Below are 20,928 nucleotides of genomic sequence, written 5' to 3'. Positions count from 1 at the left end.
CAACCATATGTAAATAAACAAAATATGTTGGTTGGGTGACTAAACTACAAAGCGTGTTATCGTGTGCAATGGGCAAATAGAGTCTGCAGACACGATGCATATAGCAGCAGAACAACGTGTAGTGTTTTTTCAAGAGTAGGTAACACTGAAAGCTTTAGTTTACATTATTGACAAGCTATTATACAGACAAACCATGACATTTTCCCCCATTCCGAAGTCCCCACATCATACATTGAGCTAAAAGTTAACTTACCTTACATTCTCTATAAAGTAATGGGAGGTGGTCACAAAATTGACTCAAGAGATTTGAAACCCTAACCCTAACCCTAACCCCTTTTCACAGAGATTTTCTTTTGCATGTTCGGCAGACAGGGTGACCATCTTTGATTAAGTTTCCCTCGGGCACGCTTGTAAAACCCAAAATACGACCACACTTCAGATTTGGTTCTCTTAGAAGGCTGAAAAATCTCCCGAGCGCTGTCACTGCCTTCCTCCATGTTTTCACACAAGACAAAACCCACATTGCATGCTGAGCCTGCATCAGACTGTTGCTAATTTTGGTTGATGCTGGACAGTATTTACCATGAGTTTTTCAAACCACGGTAATCAAACACGGTTTTAATGATAACTACAATTTGAAACGGTAATACTAACCGTCGGGAATTTTACCCTGGTTTATCGTGAAACCGGTAACTGTTTCATCCATAATGCCCAGACGGTGTTGGGCTTTACAAATAAGACAGCGAAGTTGGAAGGGGATCTTTGTTCTTTATTACGAGGAAGGGAAGCAGAAATCGAAAGGAAAGTGAAGGATTTCTTCCTCCGTGATGATGTAAGTCGTATAACAATCGGCCGCAAACAAACCATCACAGGAGTAAAAAACAAAATGCAGAAGAGGCTTCTGACTGACACAATGAAGAAACTGCACAGGAAATTCCTGTCTGAGGAACTAGGTCAGTTGTCCTATACCTCCTTCTGCCGCCTTAGGCCATTTCGGGTTGTTACACCCAATGACACTGATCGTGAAACTTGTCAGTGCAAATCCCATGAGAATTTACAGTTCATGGCAAATTATCTTCACAGACTTGGGCTTGTGTCCACCAAAAACCTTGGTCGACTCAAGTATGTGTGACCTGAAATCGAAGCTATGTGAATGTAAGGATTGCTTCGTCACCAATCATCCAACTCTGAAAACTCCTGGAAATGTAGAAGTTCCTCTGACATAATGGACCTTGGAGAAGATCCAAAAAGATGAAGAGAAGTGCTCCATGAAAATCGTGAAGAGGGTCAAAATACCAGAAACTGGTCAGTCAGTTTCAAGAAAGGCTCGCCAAGTTTAGGCAACACATCTTTAATATCAAGTGGTAATACTGGGCCTATAGAGAGCTTAGGGAGATTCTGGAGAACAATGAATGCTTTCTGCACATTGACTTCAGCGAAAACTACTCATGCAAATACATGCAAGAGATCCAGTCCATGCATTTTGGAGGATCTCATCAGCAAGCCACTCTCCACACTGGAATGTTTTACACTGCTGCAGACCAACCACCAATTGCTTTTTGCTCCATTTCACCATCACAGAGACATGATCCACTCGCCATTTGGGTCCACCTTGATCTGGTTCTTGGTATGTTGAAGCAGAAGTACCCTGAAGTCAGCTGCTTCATTTCTTTACTGACGGGCCGGCTACACAATAAAAGCAAAAAGGGAACTTCTACCTACTTGCCACAGAACCCCACAAACAAGGCTTTCAAGAGGTCAACTGGAATTTCTTTGAGGCCAGCCATGGCAAGGGGGCACCAGATGGTGTGGGAGGGGCCCTCGAGAGAGCTAGAGATAGAACAGTGCACAATGGAAAGGATATCCCAGATGAACAGGCTCTGTTCAATGTCATAAAGGGTCTTAACTCCTCTGTGGAGATGTTCGTCATTACTGAGAGTGATGTGGAGGCAAGAGCCCTCCTTCCTCCCCATGGACACATACATTTTTCTTCTGCAGTAGCTGGTTGAGTATCGAAATGGATACGGTGTTTGTTACTCTTTATATCTTATCCTATGCTATCTCTTCTCACCTCAGAAGCCTGCCTTAGATGCCATTAAAGGAACAATGAAGTTTTATCAGGTTATCAGTGTCTCACCAGGCCAGATAAAATACAGGGACATTACTTGTCTGTGCAAGAAGGATAGTGGCATGTTGAACAGTCCTTGTTTTCAGCTCAAAGAGGCAACTCTGGGTGACCTTGCAGCATCTAACCAGCTCCCTTCATCTCATGACCAGGCTGACACCAGATGGTGACCTGGCACCATTGAACTTAATCACGTAGGGGATTGGTGTATTGTCAATTATGACCATGAAGGATACCCTGGCATCATCATGGATGTAGAGGAACATAACATTAAGGTGAAGTGCACGCACCAGAATGGCATCAACAAATGATTCTGGCCAAGTCCAAAGGAAGATATTTGTTGGTACTCTGATGGACAGATCATTTGTCTGATGCCAGAGCCACAGGCTGTTAATAAACGATCTATACAGATGGAAAAATCCACCTGGAAGTATGTGGAAGAGCATTTGGGGTGAAAGAGGGAGAGATGGAAAGAGGGGGAGTGAGAGAGAGAGAGGGGGAGAGGAAAAGAGGGACAGGAATGTGTTTTAATTCATGCTAATTCCAATGATTTTGTACCGGCAATATATTTTTATGTTGTTGTTTTTAGCAATGAATATGTAATTAATATGTACAGTTCTAATGTTGGTACTACATGTATTACTATGTCGATGTCTATTCAGTGTTCACTATTCAGTGTTCAGGGTTGAATTTATGTTCTGTCCCGTTATAGCTGTGCACCCTGTTATACCTTGGTCCACAATGTTTTCTTGGCATATTTTTTCAAATGAATTCAGTTACATTGTCAAACATCTAGAATTTGTGTCATGTATTTTAAAGAGTAAGACACGGCCAACACCACACAATTATAAACTTGGATCAAATATAATTAATACCTGGCTCAATTTAGAAAGATAAGGTGCAAATCAGATGAAGTTCTATATAAAACCACACATTGTATACAAAATCTGTTATTTCTTTATAATTTGACCAGAACAAATGGACAGGCTTGACAAGGGGACATAATAGCTTTATGAAAATGGAAATATGATTAAAATAGTCCAATGAAAGTAATTAAAGACAGGTACGTGCATGTCTGTAACAGGGTGGGCATATCATATGGCCGATTCACTGAAAATGTGTTCAGAATGATCTAACTCTAAGTGCTGCAGCTTGGCCAACATGTTTTTCTGCACTCTAATATTTCCTTTTTATAGTAAAACATCAAAGGAATACAAATTCTGAAATAAAAAAGGTCACATTTTGCATTGTCCAAATGGTACTGTTTTGTGATATTGACCCAAGAGAGCTTATTTGGAGTATAATTTTTCCGAGGCCGATATAAAATAACTTAACTGTCTGAGGTAGGCTATGAGACTTAACATCATCTTTCACAATAAAACAAAATAATATATATCCTAATAGAAGTGGGATTTTTTTTCTATTAGGCTAACTAATTAGGAAACTGGACAAAAATGTAGCATCCTACATAAAACAATCATTGAAAGAAGGTGATGTCTGTCAGGACCCGGTTACGAACCTGGGTCTCCGGAGTGAGAAACAGTCACTTAACCAACTGAGCCACGAATAGTCAGCAGAACCCAGAAGATGAGGCAGACACAGCAGTACTTAAGACGGTGTATTTAATAAAGTAAAAAGGAGAAGTCCTTCAATACAAAAATGGCAAATCCAAAAGGTGGTAGGAATAGCACAAAAAAGCCTCAAGAGATACTCAAAAACAAAAACAGAATTCCACAAGAGCATCCACCGGAATCGACAAGAAACCACAGAACACTAGGGCTGGGTGCTAACATACAAACACAGAGCACAGAACTGAGGGAAACTAAGGGTTTAAATACAATCAGGGGAAACGAGGCACAGGTGCAAATAATAATGGGGAACAAGGGAAAAAACATAAGGTCAAAAAGCACAATGGGGGCATCTAGTGACCAAAACCCGGAACAACCCTGGCCAAATCCTGACAATGTCTGTGTCTGAATGTCTGTATCGGGATAGCCTGCTCCTGAAACCACAGAACAAACAGAAAATACTTCAATATAGACCTAAATATCCATAGATAAGCACTCACAATAATGTTTGTATTTACTAAATACTTATTTACTAAATACTAAATACATATACAAATATATTCCATTAAGTTACTTACTCAATGGGAAAAGTTGCATTTCCCCTTGGACACAATATTGTGGATGTCGCGTGAGATGGATGTGATTTTGCTCCGCAGGCTGTCCTCGATTGACTTAGGTGAAAGCCGGTTCCTGTCGTCCATATTGCGTTCATAGAGAAAAATTAGGACATTGTTAGCACATAGAATGCAAGTTTTCGATGTCTGGAATTCAATCAGCTCAGTATTCTCCACCTAGGCGGACTGTGAGAGGATGACATACAAACGTAATGATACCATTGGGCATGCTGAAGTCTTAAAATCTGATGGAGAAGTAGTCCCTCGTCTGCTTGATGAAATCTTCCATCTGCTCGGTGACAATGCTGCGGCCTGGTCCCTCTGGGTTAAATGCGGAAGACACATTTCATTTGAATACATTCAATTGGACAACTGACTAGGTATCCCCCTTTCCCTTTCCACCTATCATTTCTTCAGTGTGCTGAAGTGCAGTAGCCTTCCAGATGACAAGTCCATATCAAACAACTCCAGCTTCCTAGTAAAGGTCTCAAGTTTTTCCTCCATGTCCACAAATGTTTACCCTCTTCCGTTTATGTGACAGAATATCTCAGCCAAAAAAGCTGCGTGTGTAGCTTGCAGTTAACGCTTCAATGTTTCTGCGTCGAGCCTATGTTTGGGGCGGGAAGGCCACAAAGAACACTTTGAAAGTTCCATAATGACATCTGAGATTGAATTGTTTGAAAACAGCAACATTTTCATTGCAAATCAGACACTGCCTTGGAAAGGATGGTAAGATGAACGCATCTCTCTTTGTACATTATTCCCTGACACTTTGATTTTCATTATCCACCTTACTTTTGATAGTTTTTGAGAGCATCGTTTTATAATTTTATCAAGCTAATTGTTCTGAACAAATGTTTACATTAATAAAGGTAGTGTAGCCTACAGTAGGCTAAATAGACCTGTTTTCCCCCCACCAATCAACGCATAGTATCAGGTAAGACCCAGATGCAGACCGTGTCAAAGTAACAACAGCAACAGGGGCAAAGGTACAGGATGGCATGCAGGCTCAGAGTCAGGTCAAGCAGAGGTTGGAAATCCAGAGGTGGGGCAAAGGTACAGGACGACAGACGGGCAAGCTCAGGGTCAGAGGCAGGCAGAGTGGTCAGGCAAGTGGGTACAGGGTCAGGACAGGCAAGGGTCCAAAACCAGGAGGACGAGAAATGAGAGACTGGGGGAAATCAGGAGCTGACACAAAAACGCTGGTTGGCTTGACAAACAAGGCGAACTGGCAACAGACAAACAGATACACAGGGGATAATGGGAAGATGGGCGACACCTGGAGGTTGTGGAGACAATCACAAAGACAGGTAAAACAGATCAGGGTGTGACAGTGCTCCCCCCTCTAGGGGCATCACCTGGCGTCCTACCATGGCGCATACCTGGTTGACTGGGGTGCCGGCGGTAGAAGTCGGCAATGAGGGCTGGGTCCAGGATGTCTATAAAGGGTCCCAGCACCTCTCCTCTGGGCCATAACCCTCCTAGTCAACCAGGTACTGGGAACCCCTGCCCCGTGGTCAAACCCTCAGGAGGCGTCTCACCGTGTACGTCGAATGGTCATCGACGGTCGGCGGGCCTGGAAATAGAAGACAAAGGGCTGTGAGACACAGGCTTAATTCTAGACACATAGAATGTAGGATGAATACGAAGGGTACGGGGCAACAGAAGGAGGACAGCAGAGGGGCTAATGATCTTGGAGATGGGGACATGGACAATAAATCGGGGGGACAGTTTGCGAGACTCCACCCGGAGGGGCAGATCCTGGGTGGACAGCCATACCTTCTGCCCGAGGCGATACCGGGGAGCTGGGGGCAGATGGCGATCCGCTTGTCGTCAATACCCGGAGCAAGAAGCTCGTGATTCCTTTCCGTGGCGTTGAGGCGATGGGAGAAGAAGGCGCAGGGATGTAGCTTGAGGTCAAGGGATGAACGCTGGGACAGGACAGACCCCACTCCAACATCCGAAGCATTGGCTTCCACCACAAACTAACGAGATTGGTCAGGATGAACCAGGAGCTGTGGTGAAGCGATGTTTGAGGTCCCGGAACACCCGGTCAGCAGCTGGAGACCACGTGAACGGAACTTTGGGCTAGGTGAGTGCTGACAGGGGGAAGCCAGTGTGCTGTAACCCCGGATAAAGTGGCGATAGAAGTTGGCGAACCCCAGGAAACATTGCAGCTGCACCCTGGACGTAGGCTGAGGCCAGTCCATCACTGCTCTCACCTTCCCGGGATCCATCTGGACACTCCCAGCAGAGATCATGTAACGCAGAAAGGGGATGGTTTGAGTGATGGAATTCGCACTTCTCCGACTTCACAAACAGCTGATTCTCCAGAAGGCATTGAAGGACCTGCCGGACGTTGAGCACGTGTTCTTGAGGGGAGCGGGAGAAGATGAAGATGTCGTCAATGTAGACGAAGACGAACCGATTCAATATGTCATGGAGGACATCATTCACCAGAGCCTGGAACACAGCAGGGTGTTGGTGAGGCCAAAGGGCATGATCAGATACTCGTAGTGGCCACTGGCTGTGTTGAAGGCGGTCTTCCACTCATCCTCCTCTCGTAGCCGCACCAGGTGGTAGGCATTCCGTAAATCCAGCTTGGAAAACACAGTGGCCCCCTGGAGTGGCTCGAAGGCCGAGGAGATGAGTGGTAGTGGGTAACGGTTCTTAACCATAATGTCATTGAGTCCCCGGTAGTCAAAGCACAGGTACGAGAGGAAGAGGGACGAATAAATCCAGCAGCTAGAGAGTCCCCATTGCCATGGTCTCCGGCCGCAACAGAGACGTCCCCAGGTGGCGTGGTGCTAGGGAGAAGGTCAATCCCGCAGACATAGGGTCGGTGCGGCGGAAGCGATGTGGCTCGGGCCTTGCTGAACACCTCCCGGAGATCCTGGTACTCCGCGGGAATGGTGGAGAGGTCCGGGACACCTTCCGAGCCACTAGGAAGATGTCCCAGGTAAGGTTGTGCTGACTTCAAGCAATGGGAATGGCAGAACGTGCTCCAGCCCATGATGGAACCAGTAGACCAGTTAATGAGAGGATGGTGTAATAACACGGGAACCACAGGGGACCTGATGACCACGAACTGGACAGCCTTGCTGTGGTTACCCGACACCCGTAGGTTGATGTGAGTGGTGTTGTGTGTGACCCAGCCTATAGAGCGCCCGTCCAGCACTCTAACCTCCATGGGAATGGAAAGGGTGGGGATGTTCAGCTCGGATGCCAGGGTAGCATCCAAAAAGCTCTCGTCGGCCCCAGAGTCAATGAGAACCCGGAGAGATTTGGACTGGTCTCCCCACAGCAGAATGGCATGACAAGGGGTGCGAGCCGGGGAAGTAGGAACGTTGTCCATATGGCCCACCAGAGTACTTGCTCCTACCGGTGAGCCTGGTTTCTTTAAAGGACAAGAGGACTCGAAATGATCAAGTCCCACAATACAGACATCTCTTTGTGTCAATCCTGTATTGCCGTTCTGCTGACGACAGCCCAGTTCTGCCGACGACAGCCCAGTTCTGCCAACGACAGCCCAGCTCTGCCTAGTGGCATAGGCTCAGGAAGCTGTAACCCTTCCGTCTTCGGCAGCTCTCGGGACAGATCGGGAAGCCTCGCATTCTCTCGGCAGCGAGACCGTTGGAAGCTTCCAGGACAACTCGGAGGCAAGGTGGCATCCCTTTTACACCATTTTAAAGATACGCTTGTTGTAAATCCAGCCACAGTGTTCGATTTCAAAAAGGCTTTTACGACGGGCATGCTTTTCATCTGGATGTGAAAATACTGCCCCCTACCCCAAAGAAGTTAATCCAACCGCTTTGACAGATTTCAAAAAGGCTTTACGGCGAAAGCATACCATGCGATTATCTGAGGACAGCGCCCCCACATCAAAATACTTTTTCAACCAGCACCGGCTTCACAAAAATCACAAATAGTGATAAAATAACTCACTTACCTTTGAAGAACTTCCTCTGTTTGCAATCCCAAGGGTCCCCGCTACACAATTAATGTTTGTTTTGTTCGATAAAGTCCTTCTTTATATCCAAAAAAGTAAGTTTAGTTGGTGAAATTGATTTCAGTAATCCACTCCTTCAACATGCAAACAAAGGAATCCAAAAATCTACTGCTAAACTTTGTCCAAACAAGTCAAACAATGTTTCTTATCAATCCTTAGGTACCTTAATATGTAAATAAATATACATATAATATTTCAGACGAAAGAAAGTGTTCAATAGAAAAGGAAAATAACTAACAGCGCGCCCTTATTCACACGCGCCAAAAGCCTACCTTTCCTGATGAGAACACCTTGAATAAACTACAACTACTTGTTCGTTTTTTGAGAAACAGGCCTGAAACCCTGTCTAAAGACTGTTGACTTCTAGTGGAAGCCATAGGAACTGCAATCTGGGAGCTATTGTTTTGTGTATCCCATAGGCTAGCATTGAAATGGCCTGTGACCTCCAAAATAAACTCAGGATGGATTTCCCTCAGGTTTTTGCCTGCCATATCAGTTCTGTTTTACTCACATACATTATTTTAACAGTTTTAGAAACTTCAGAGTGTTTTCTATCCAATTCCAATTCTACCATTATATGCATATCCTAGCTTCTGAGCCTGAGTAACATGCAGTTTACTTTGGGCATGTCATTCAGGATACTTCCCCCTAGGCTTAAGCAGCAATGTGTAAAAATTCCTTCTCCATCCTGAAGAACGTATTCAGTGAACACAGACGCAACATGTTACATCAACAAAAAGCCCAGTTTGTCCAGCTGGCATTTGAGAGGGACATTTTGTGTACTTGGTTCATTGTGCTCTTGTGGCGGGCCGGGCGCCTGCAGGCTGACGTTGGTCATCAGTTGAACAGTGTTTCCTCTTGCATTGGTTAAGCAAGCGGGTGTTAAAAAATGAGGTTTGGCAGGATGCATGACTCAAACTTTGACTCTCCCGAGCTCATTGGGGAATTGCAGTGATGAGACAAGAGCGCAATTGGATTTCACAACATTTTAGCTGACGTGATATTTCCGACATGACAGTAGCTCATTTGAATCTGCCATGAATAAATAAAGTAATATAGTAGTAGATGCCCATTCCGAGAGCAACACACACAGAGAGAAAGTTACTTTATCTACAGTGCATGGTGAAAGTCTCCACACCCCTTCGAAGTCTTCACATTTTGCTGCTTTAAAAATTATATCTAAAAAGGGATCACATGGGGTTTTCATCCTACAGGTCTACACAACCTAATCCACATTTCAAAATGAAATGCAAAAAAAAATATGTTTTCATTTTTGTATGTCTTCACACCCCCAAAGCTTTGGCACATTTTTCAGATGTCAGTTTGTCTATTTTCAAAACTCTTAAATACAAAACGGATAACGCTTGTCATGCCCCGTTTTATGTTCAGACCCTTTGATTGAGCATTCATTGGAGTTGAACACGTCTTTGAACCCTCAGTCATTCATATACAATCACAGTTTTTTGTGAAATACCATGATAAAATGTCATTTAGTCACCAATACCTCAGATGATCAGTAGATAATTTCGTCATTTTAATCCTTAAGAGTCTATTGCCAATTTAAATAACATTATAGAAAAATCCCCACAAAAATGTCTGTAGCGTGCGAATGGCTAATATGACCAATCTCTGGAAAGTGGAGACTCTGACGAACATGTCGTTGTTCTCCGTTTTGTTCTCTGACCCATACAAGTGTCACAGGACTCGTCTGAAGGTAACCCATATAAACAAATGGGGGTACAGTATGTAGGTAGTTTTGTGTCCAAAAAACAAAAATATTTCCTGAGCTTCAAAACCTTCTTTTTTGACTGTCTCTTTTGACATTTATAAATGTGTTATTCAATGCGTTTCTATGGGCTATAGTAGTAAAGGACAAATTCAAATATTTTGAGAAAAATAAATCGATTATACCTAAAGAGGCTCTAAAATTCAAAATGTGATAGCTAAATGATCGATGGTATGACGATTTTAAAACATTCCATATATCAGCTTAGCATAGAATGCTTTGAATACTTTATACTGTAGCATACATGTTTTGTGTTCTATGTTGTTATGAGTCTTGTATGTACCATTCGTCACCACACATGAAGTTCCTTCCAAGTTACTTGATTTGGAACTTTAAAACCATCAGCTTACAGTGTGTTTCAATGACATTCATATAATCTTTTACTTTAATTTTCAATCCAAGTACTTCAGCAGTGTATTGTAAACTACACCATCATTTCAAATGGTAGCACATCAAATCAAATTTGATTTGTCACCGGTGTCGAATTCAACAGCTGTGTAGACCTTAGAGTGAAATACTTACTTACAAGCCCTTAACCAATCATGCAGTTTTAAGAAAAAAAGTGTTTAGAAAGTATTTACTAAAATAAACTGAAGTAAAAAATAAATAAAATAAAAAATAAAGTAGAGAAATAGAAAAACAACAAATAATTAAGAAGCAACAACAAAATAACAGTAGCGAGGCTATATACAGTGGATGCCGGTACAAAGTCAATGTGTGGAGCCACAGGTTAGTTGAGGTAATTGAGGTAATATGTACATGTAGTTAGAGGTAAAGTGACTCTGCATGGATAATAAACAGAGTTGCAGCAGCGTACAAATGGAGGTGGGGGGACAATGCAAATAGTCCGGGGAACCATTTGATTAGCTGTTCAGGAGTCTTATGGCTTGGGGGTAGAAACTGTTAAGAAGCCCTTTGGACATAGACTTGGCGCTCCGGAACCGCTTGCCATGCGGTAGCAGAGAGAATGGTCTATAACTAGGGTGGCTGGAGTCTTTGGCAAATTTTGGGGCCTTCCTCTCTCTATAGAGGTCCTGGATGGCAGGAAGCTTGGCCCCAGTGATGTACTGGGCTATACACACTACCCTCTGTAGTGCCTTGCAGTCGGGGGCCATAGAATGACTCTTTCCACCTTGCCCTACTATACTGAAGCGATCAACCATATATGATTTTGTTTAACCTTCCAACCTAAATTCATGTCAATAGATACATTTTTAGGGCAGGAATATAGAAATGCTAAAGGTTTGTCAGTTCTCAAACTGTTTACGTAAACTAGGCACTAAGTTATCCATTTTGAGCAGTATGATTAATGTGCAGTATGCAAATTGAAATAGCGATTTTGTGCGGTGAACAACTAATTTTGTGAATTTATTTGTTGCGCTCAGTCCATTGAACATTTGCTTTTGCAAGAGTTGTGAAACATGAGACATTTGCTGTCAGAATGCTCAGTGCAGTGGAGCCCATATTATGCCATTCTGCAACCCACATCCTTGTTCTGAACAATTAACATATCTTTATCTTTCACTTCATCAGCAGGAGGAAACACCTGGAATAGTTATCATCATGGAACATAAAATAACATTCAATTATAGACCATGATTAGTAATTGAATTGTTATAATCTGGTATCTAGTACCATTGTTGCAAAAGTTTAATTGCATTTCAGTCAGGTTTTTTTTTACCATATGTGTTGAATGACTAAAGTAACAGGAAGTTGAAAAAATTCACAATTTCGTCATTTGACACCTAGTGAAATGCAGAAGTTACAGGAATTTCAACATTTTTAAAGTTCAAATCAAATCAAATTTATTTATATAGCCCTTCGTATATCTGCTGATATCTCAAAGTGCTGTACAGAAACCCACTCTGAAATCCCAAACAGCAAGCAATGCAGGTGTAGAAGCACGGTGTAGGTAATTGCAGATGGTCCCTTTAACATATTGGGATATTTGTAATTTGTCTGTTTTTACACATTAAAACATGGAGATGGAACTCTGTGTTGTGTATTGTTTTGGTATAACTGTCATCATCATTGCTTAAATGGCAAATCTGAGAAAGTACAGACGCGCAACAGTAAAGAAATCTCATATTCTGAGAATATGGCAACCATGTTCTGGGTATGTTTCTATCAGAAGCAACACTACCACCTGGGCCATTTTTTGGCAATAAATGAGGAACGTTCCAGATAGAAATGCAATGACTAGAACTGATGTGATTCCTTATCAGAGACACATTTGCTCTACATGGTCTATGTGGTGTGGATTTCAAAAAGTAGATAGAGAGAGTTCTCTTTGAGATGCTCAGCTATCTAGAATTCTACCGATTCCCACTTTTCATTGAGAAACACATTTGAATTAGATCATATACTGTACCTGTATTGTAACTGCTGCCAAATAATTTCATTAACATATATTGAAAAGAATGTGAAAGTAGGGTGAGTCTTCTAGCGGGTCTCGAACTAAGACCACCAGAGCCAATGATGAACACCTGGCATCCAGGTGGATTAGTGGATTTGCCTCTATCGGGGAGCCCCTTTCAGAGACGGTTTACCACGTTTCTTTGATACGTCTGACCCAGTGGCCCTATATTGGTGTTCCGGTGAGGGGAGTGACACTCCCAGGCAACGATGCATGTGGTGATGGTCAGCCCACTACGCACCGGCACCAGAGACACATGTATTTCTCAAACCCTGTCTTTAATAAGTTGATGCCGTTCCTACTAAATCCTCCAGCTAGACGAGACCTCTCGAGCGGCGCCTCGGCACCAGTGGCTTCGGCCATGGGAAGTTCAGGGCCTCCCGCTGGGCGTACAGTAGATTCCTCCCCTGATAGATAGAACCGGTCCCTGGCCGTTTTTCGGGCACCTGGTATTATTTTGGGGTAACCAGGCCCATATTTTAGAAAGGCTATTTGATCTATATAGGGGGATCCAGGCCAGCTGTGGGAGCTCCCCACTACGGGCCCAGGTCAATGGGGTCCGCCCCTTGTCATTTTAGGAGGATCATCAAAAATCAGGCTATGTCCAAACTTCTCAGAAATCGCACTATGTTCAACTTTCGCTCCAGAGACTATGTCCAGCCGTGCACCTGGTGATAGAACGGGTTACCAGGTTTTGATGGGGAAATGGTTTCAGGGGCCAGCCCTCACCCAGTAGGCCAAAAAAAAGGGGGACAACCAGGGCACCCACACTTAAGAAACCTTCCTCGGAGACGAAAGCATATAGTCCCGCTGTTACGAACCGCGTGCACCTGGTCACCCAAAATGGCCTTCGTGCACCTGGTCACCTGAAACAGCCTTTGTGCACCTGGTCACCTGAAACAGCCTTTGTGCACCTGGTCACCTGAAACAGCTTTTGTGCACCTGGTCACCCAGCTGCTTTCCGCTCAGAGACTTGGATTACCAGGTGCTGGTGGAACTTTTAACCAGGGTCTCCACCTTCACTTGTCTGCTTGTGTTTCACATTATTACTTGCCTGCCAGAGTTGTGATTTGTTGTGATATTCGCCTATTGATTTCTCCCTTCGGGCAGGCAAAATGGGAAAGCTGTTTTTACTTCGTGGCTGTGTTATCTAGTGGTAACTGGGGCAAGCGGCCTATGTAGAAATCGTTGCCATTTCATGGTTGCTAAAATTCTACACTGTTCGCTCAATTTTAGTTTCTGTGAGAAAACAAGTACGGAATCGTGTAGGGTATCATTTTACAATATAAATCGCTTTAAAAAATATTTTCAATAACAAAAAAATGTCGTTTTTACAGCTGTTTGAACTGGTGGACCAACATTGAAATTAAAATGCTCAAGTGCGAGTCTCCGCCATGTTACTGAAATGGTATGCAGGGTATTCAAACTGTTGAAACTGGTTTTCCCGAAACTATTTTAGCTTCATATTGTTTTTACAACTATCGTGTACTCTTGGTGCGTTCAAAGCAACTTGTAATCTCAGAATCGGCGAGTTAAAATCTGTGTCATTTTTTTGTGTAGAGCTTCCTATTGGTTGATTGTGATACTTTCCAAGTGGGAAACTCAGAGCTCCTCTTTCTACCACGAGTTTGTTAGTTGGAAAATACTGTTTCCCCTTATGACAATGACTGGGTTGCTCCCTACAGGTCTAAATTATTAACCCTGTCTACTTTTTATCCTTCACTGTGTATGAGTTTATTCTGAACTCTAGATGGCATGATTTCTCATTTTATATTTGGGTTCTCATAGCAACCTAACTTTTTGAGACAAATCCATGTTTTAGTTGTACAATATTGTACTAGTTTTTAGGTTGTTTTATACTGTAGTGACAGTAATTGGAATACAGCTGCATTACTTTCTGTTTATTCATTAAAAAAAATAACATTGTTTGAAATGACCCAGGTGGTGCTAGTGGGTGGAGATTCAGAAGACAAACCATAATCAAAACAGGTTCTTAATTCTGTGGATGGCGGTGAACAACAGGACTCCTGAAAATTATTCTGCATTCTATACTCTCACTGGTTTTTAAAGCACTATTATAGTAAAAAGATGGCTTCACAGACAGATTGTAAGTTGACATTTTTTACATTTACATAAACAATATCCGTTTTCTGAAGTGTTATTATGGTTATTATAGTAGCTATTTAAGCTATTATCATTTCAACATCTTGGCCATGTTCTGTTATAATCTCCACCCGGCACAGCCAGAAGAGGACTGGCCACCCCTCATAGCCTGGTTCCTCTCTAGGTTTTGGCCTTTCTCGGGAGTTTTTCCTAGCCACCGTGCTTCTACACCTGCATTGATATGCTTTAGATGCTTAGACAAGTTCTCACCGTGTCATTATGTGCTGTGTAGTTTCTGGCAAACAACTCTTACCAGAAACGGGTAAGGAAGTTTCAGTTTTGATCAAACAGACAAATATATGCTCCACCTTTCTTAACACGGTTCACTTAAACCAATGTTTCAGTCATGAATGTCTCATCTGACGAAACAGGAACCCCAACACTGGTTTAAATTAACCTTAATATATTGTGAAGGAGCTCCACTATGCAAAATATTATTTTGTTCTAATCGTTAGGATCTGGACAGCATTCCACAGTCCAACAATTATTTTCTGAAACAATCTTAAGAAGGTAAACAGGTTATAGGCAAGGCAAGATACAGATGATCAACCGTGACATCTGTTCTCGACAGGAATGTAGTGTGGTCAAACCAGTCTTTTCAATGCCAGCAGTCTGTAGTATGAAATGTTCTTTGAAATTCTTTTGGCTTCACTTTCACTCTCAAACCAGCCAGTCATTGGAATGTCCATACTGTGTTCTATTCAACAGAGGAAGAAAAGCCTCAAGCATAAAGTACTTAAGTTGTTGGCACAAATAAAGGTAAGGTGAATGAAATGCATAGTATGTCTACAGCGTAGACAAAGCCGACATGCCACAGCATTATCACAATAATGTGGGGTAGACAGCAGCAGAATCCATTCAGGACTCAATTCATTGTCCCTCTTTCCATAGGGAACGGACAAAGAGAAAGCAGATTTCACCTTTGATGAGTCTAAATGTATCATCAGAGAGCTTGCTGCTGAACTGAGCAAGGTAGTTCAGGTACGTCAGTCTGTATAGAGAAAAGAAGGTATGTGATCATATGTTCTCTTACATTGCCATGAGTCATAATCCGTTGGTCCTGTACCAGTCCTCACAGATCAGCAACACCTCCCTTCTGACCAGAGTGAATGAGGATGGATCTTGTCAAGAGGAGCGTCAAGACTTTATACTGCAGTGGGCTGAGGAACTGAAACACTCATCGCAGACACAACAGGTAAATAACACATACACATTGGGACAGTTACCACGGACTCATATTAAGCTTAGTCCTAGACCACAAATCATTTGGGATGCTGATCCAGGACTAAGCTTATTCTCTGTCCTGGAAACCGCCCCCATATGTTGGAGGTTCACCTGGCGCTGGTTCAAACACAACACTACAAGCAGTATAAGTACATGTCATGTGCATACAGTGTTGACAGCCTGTTGCTCTGGATGAAGTAACATACAGTGTTGACAGCCAGTTCCTCTGGATGAAGTAACATACAGTGTTGACAGCCAGTTCCTCTGGATGAAGTAACATACAGTGTTGACAGCCAGTTGCTCTGGATGAAGTAACATACAGTGTTGACAGCCAGTTGCTCTGGATGAAGTAACATACAGTGTTGACAGCCAGTTCCTCTGGATGAAGTAACATACAGTGTTAGCAGCCAGTTGCTCTGGATGAAGTAACATACAGTGTTGACAGCCAGTTGCTCTGGATGAAGTAACATACAGTGTTGACAGCCAGTTGCTCTGGATGAAGTAACATACAGTGTGGACAGCCAGTTGCTCTGGATGAAGTAACATACAGTACTGACAGCCAGTTGCTCTGGATGAAGTAACATACAGTGTTCGCAGCCAGTTGCTCTGGATGAAGTAACATACAGTGTTAGCAGACAGTTGCTCTGGATGAAGTAACATACAGTACTGACAGCCAGTTGCTCTTGATGAAGTAACATACAGTGTTAGCAGCCAGTTGCTCTGGATGAAGTAACATACAGTGTTAGCAGCCAGTTGCTCTGGATGAAGTAACATACAGTGTTGACATCCAGTTGCTCTGAATGAAGTAACATACAGTGTTGACAGCCTGTTGCTCTGGATGAAGTAACATACAGTACTGACAGCCAGTTGCTCTGGATGAAGTAACATACAGTATTGACAGCCAGTTGCTGTGGATGAGGTAACATACAGTGTTGACAGCCAGTTGCTCTGGATGCTGTAACATAGTGTTGACAGCCAGTTGCTCTGGATGAAGTAACATACAGTGTTGACAGCCAGTTGCTCTGGATGAAGTAACATAGTGTTGACTACCAGTTGCTCTGGATTAAGTAACATACAGTGTTAGCAGCCAGTTGCTCTGGATGAAGTAACTTACAGTATTGACAGCCAGTTGCTGTGGATGAAGTAACATACAGTGTTGACAGCCAGTTGCTCTGGATGCTGTAACATAGTGTTGACAGCATGTAACTCTGGATGAAGTAACATACAGTGTTAACAGCATGTAACTCTGGATGAAGTAACATACAGTGTTGACAGCATGTTGCTCTGGATGAAGTAACATACAGTGTTGACAGCCAGTTGCTCTGGATTAAGTAATGTACAGTCTTGACAGCCAGTTGTTCTGAATGACGCAACATACAGTACTGACAGCCAGTTGCTCTGAATGACGTAACATACAGTGTTGACAGCCAGTTGCTCTGAATGACGTAACATACAGTGTGCTCAAGAAGTATTGGGACAGTGAAACATTTGTTATTGTTTTGGCTCTGTTCTCCAGCACTTTGGATTTTAAATGATACAAAGACTACCATGATTACATATGGTCCTGAATGAATAGTGAATAATGATTATTGAGAAAGTTACAGATGTACAAATATCATATTCCCAAAACATGCTCACCTCTCACCATTACAATAGCAGGGTGGTTAGCATTTGGGGGGTATGATATTCGTGCGTCTAACTTTCTCACTCATCATTATTCACGATTCATTCAGGACTATCTGTAATCATGGTAGCATCCACATTAATTAAGATGTGTTTAGAAACATATGATATTCTTATTTGCAATAAAAGTTACTCCAAAATGACACAATGTATTATTTACCATTAATTTAATTGGGCACAAAATAATCTGAAACACAACCAAAACAAACAGCAAATGCATCCAACAAGTGTGTAGAGTTACAAGCTTGATGTAATCATTGCGCGCTAGGAATATGGGACCAAATACTAAACTTTTGACCACTTTAATACACATATAAGTGAATTTGTCCCAATACTTTTGGTCTATGTACAAAAATATCTAAACGATTCACCTGTTATGGATGAAATTACCCTCAACTTAAAGCTGACAGTGTGCACTTTAACCTCCCTCCCAGTCATTATATAATTTAAAATCCAAAGTGCTGGAGTACAGAGCCAAAACAACAACAACATTGTCACTGTTCCAATACTTTTGGAGCTCACTGTATGATTTACTGTTGAAAAATGCAAACAGAGGATTGTAACCACATGTTTTGCTGTTTACCAGACACCAGCAGGGGAAATCACAAGACAAGATCAACAGAAACCAGACAAGGAACAGAAACTGAGGGAAGCCACGAAAGCCCTTTCTGAGTGGGCCTGGAGACTCAAGGATATGGAACAGGTGAGAGGAAGACCTTAAAACTAAAACTAAAATAAAAACCCACAAAAAATAATCTGTAACATTACAATGATACATAACACAGGGAGATTATCCTATGATATCACCCCGTGTCTCTGCGTCTCTGCAGGACTCCGTGTGTCTGGGTGAGGATGTGTGTTCAGTACTGCAGGATCTGGAAAGACAGTGGAAGAGGGGGAAGCTTCCCAACATGCTCCCTGTCATGGACTTCCTCATCTGGAGCATACTACAGGAACAGCAGGAGGTCAGGCATAAACAGACACTTATTGAATGTCTCTTTAAGTGACATTCGGCTGAGCGGTAATATAACATACCTGTTGTTTTCACAGGGTTCCATTGTAAAGCATTGGCTCAGAAATAGACAAAGGTCCAGAAGCAGAGGTGAGTGTTCTGCTACAAAAATAAATAGTTGCACACTCATATATTGCACACTCAACAGCAAATGCTGTTTATATATATATACAGTGGGGCAAAAAAGTATTTAGTCAGCCACCAATTGTGCAAGTTCTCCCACTTAAAAAGATGAGAGAGGCATGTAATTTTCATCATAGGTACACTACAACTATGACAGACAAAATGAGAAAGAAAAATCCAGAAAATCACATTGTAGGATTTTTAATGATTTTATTTGCAAATTATGGTGGAAAATAAGTATTTGGCCAATAACAAAAGTTTATCTCAATACTTTGTTATATACCCTTTGTTGGCAATGACAGAGGTCAAACGTTTTCTGTAAGTCTTCACAAGGTTTTCACACACTGTTGCTGGTATTTTGGTCCATTCCTCCATGCAGATCTCCTCTAGAGCAGTTATGTTTTGGGACTGTTGCTGGGCAACACGGACTTTCAACTCCCTCCAAAGATCTTCTATGGGGTTGAGATCTGGAGACTGGCTAGGCCACTCCAGGACCTTGAAATTCTTCTTATGAAGCCACTCCTTCGTTGCCCGGGCGGTGTGTTTGGGATTATTGTCATGCTGAAAGACCCAGCCACGTTTCATCTTCAATGCCCTTGCTGATGGAAGGAGGTTTTCACTCAAAATCTCACGATACATGGCCCCATTCATTCTTTCCTTTACACGGATCAGTCGTCCTGGTCCCTTTGCAGAAAAACAGCCCCAAAGCATGATGTTTCCACCCCCATGCTTCACAGTAGGTATGGTCTTCTTTGGATGCAACTCAGCATTCTTTGTCCTCCAAACACGACGAGTTGAGTTTTTACCAAAAAGTTCTATTTTGGTTTCATCTGACCATATGACATTCTCCCAATCTTCTTCTGGATCATCCAAATGCTCTCTAGCAAACTTCAGAAGGGCCTGAACATGTACTGGCTTAAGCAGGGGGACACGTCTGGCACTGCAGGATTTGAGTCCCTGGTGGCGTTAGTGTGTTACTGATGGTAGGCTTTGTTACTTTGGTCCCAGCTCTCTGCAGGTCATTCACTAGGTCCCCCCGTGTGGTTCTGGGATTTTTGCTCACTGTCCTTGTGATCATTTTGACCCCACGGGTTGAGATGTTGCGTGGAGCCCCAGATCGAGGGAGATTATCAGTGGTCTTATATGTCTTCCATTTCCTAATAATTGCTCCCACAGTTGATTTCTTCAAACCAGGCTGCTTATCTATTGCAGATTCAGTCTTCCCAGCCTGGTGCAGGTCTACAATTTTGTTTCTGTTGTCCTTTGACAGCTCTTTGGTCTTGGCCATAGTGGAGTTTGGAATGTGACTGTTTGAGGTTGTGGACAGGTGTCTTTTATACAGATAACAAGTTCAAACAGGTGCCATTAATACAGGTAACTAGTGGAGGACAGAGGAGCATCTTAAAGAAGAAGTTACAGGTCTGTGAGAGCCAGAAATCTTGCTTGTTTGTAGGTGACCAAATACTTATTTTCAACCATAATTTGCAAATAAATTCATTAAAAATCCTACAATGTGATTTTCTGGATTTTCTTTCTTCTCATTTTGTCTGTCATAGTTGAAGTGTACCTATGATGAAAATTACAGGCCTCTCTCATCTTTTTAAGTGGGAGAACTTGCACAATTGGTGCCTGACTAAATACTTTTTTGCCTCACTGTATATATATATATATATATATCGCTGTGCCACCTTCAGGGTGTTTTACCCAATAAATGACTGAGAGTTTATATATAGAGAGCGTGTGACTCTCTTTATTTATTTTTCATAGCTTACATTTTATTCGCTGTTAGTCAGCACCTCCACACAAAATACTATTCTCTTGGTGTGCTCCAGCTCATGCTTTTTATTAGGTTATTAACTAAGTCAACACAGATTGTATTAATCAGTTCATTTATCTAATATGTTTTGGTTTTCTTAATGTTTTTCCCTTAGTGACTCTGAATCGCGTTCCTGACTCAAGTACGTCAAATCCCACTGTTCACATCTGCTTAAAACAACAGCAAAAAATGTAAATGTTTTGTAGTTCTTCGTTGCTAACGTGATCCTAAATGTTGTCTGTTTCATTGCAGTTTGGAACTTGATTTTAAAAGCATCAGGTTGGTATGGTTTATTGCCAACGCAAATATTATTCAAATGAGATAAAACCGAAAGACTTGTTTCATTGTTCTGGTATGATTAACAGCTTCATTATTTCAATATCTTTGCA

General features: G+C 42.4%; 2 pseudogenes; one reads left to right on the top strand and one right to left on the bottom strand.

The window, feature by feature from the left end:
• The window catches only part of LOC135507378 (E3 ubiquitin-protein ligase TRIM39-like), a 31,268-nt pseudogene that overhangs the window by 7,637 nt on the left and 2,703 nt on the right, over positions 1–20,928 (top strand).
• On the bottom strand, positions 5,915–7,662 carry LOC135518461 (uncharacterized; annotated as a pseudogene).

This window comes from Oncorhynchus masou, chromosome 3 (assembly GCF_036934945.1).
Source record: "Oncorhynchus masou masou isolate Uvic2021 chromosome 3, UVic_Omas_1.1, whole genome shotgun sequence".
In the NCBI taxonomy this organism is placed as follows: domain Eukaryota; kingdom Metazoa; phylum Chordata; class Actinopteri; order Salmoniformes; family Salmonidae; genus Oncorhynchus; species Oncorhynchus masou.
This window is presented reverse-complemented; position numbering and strand designations above follow the sequence as displayed.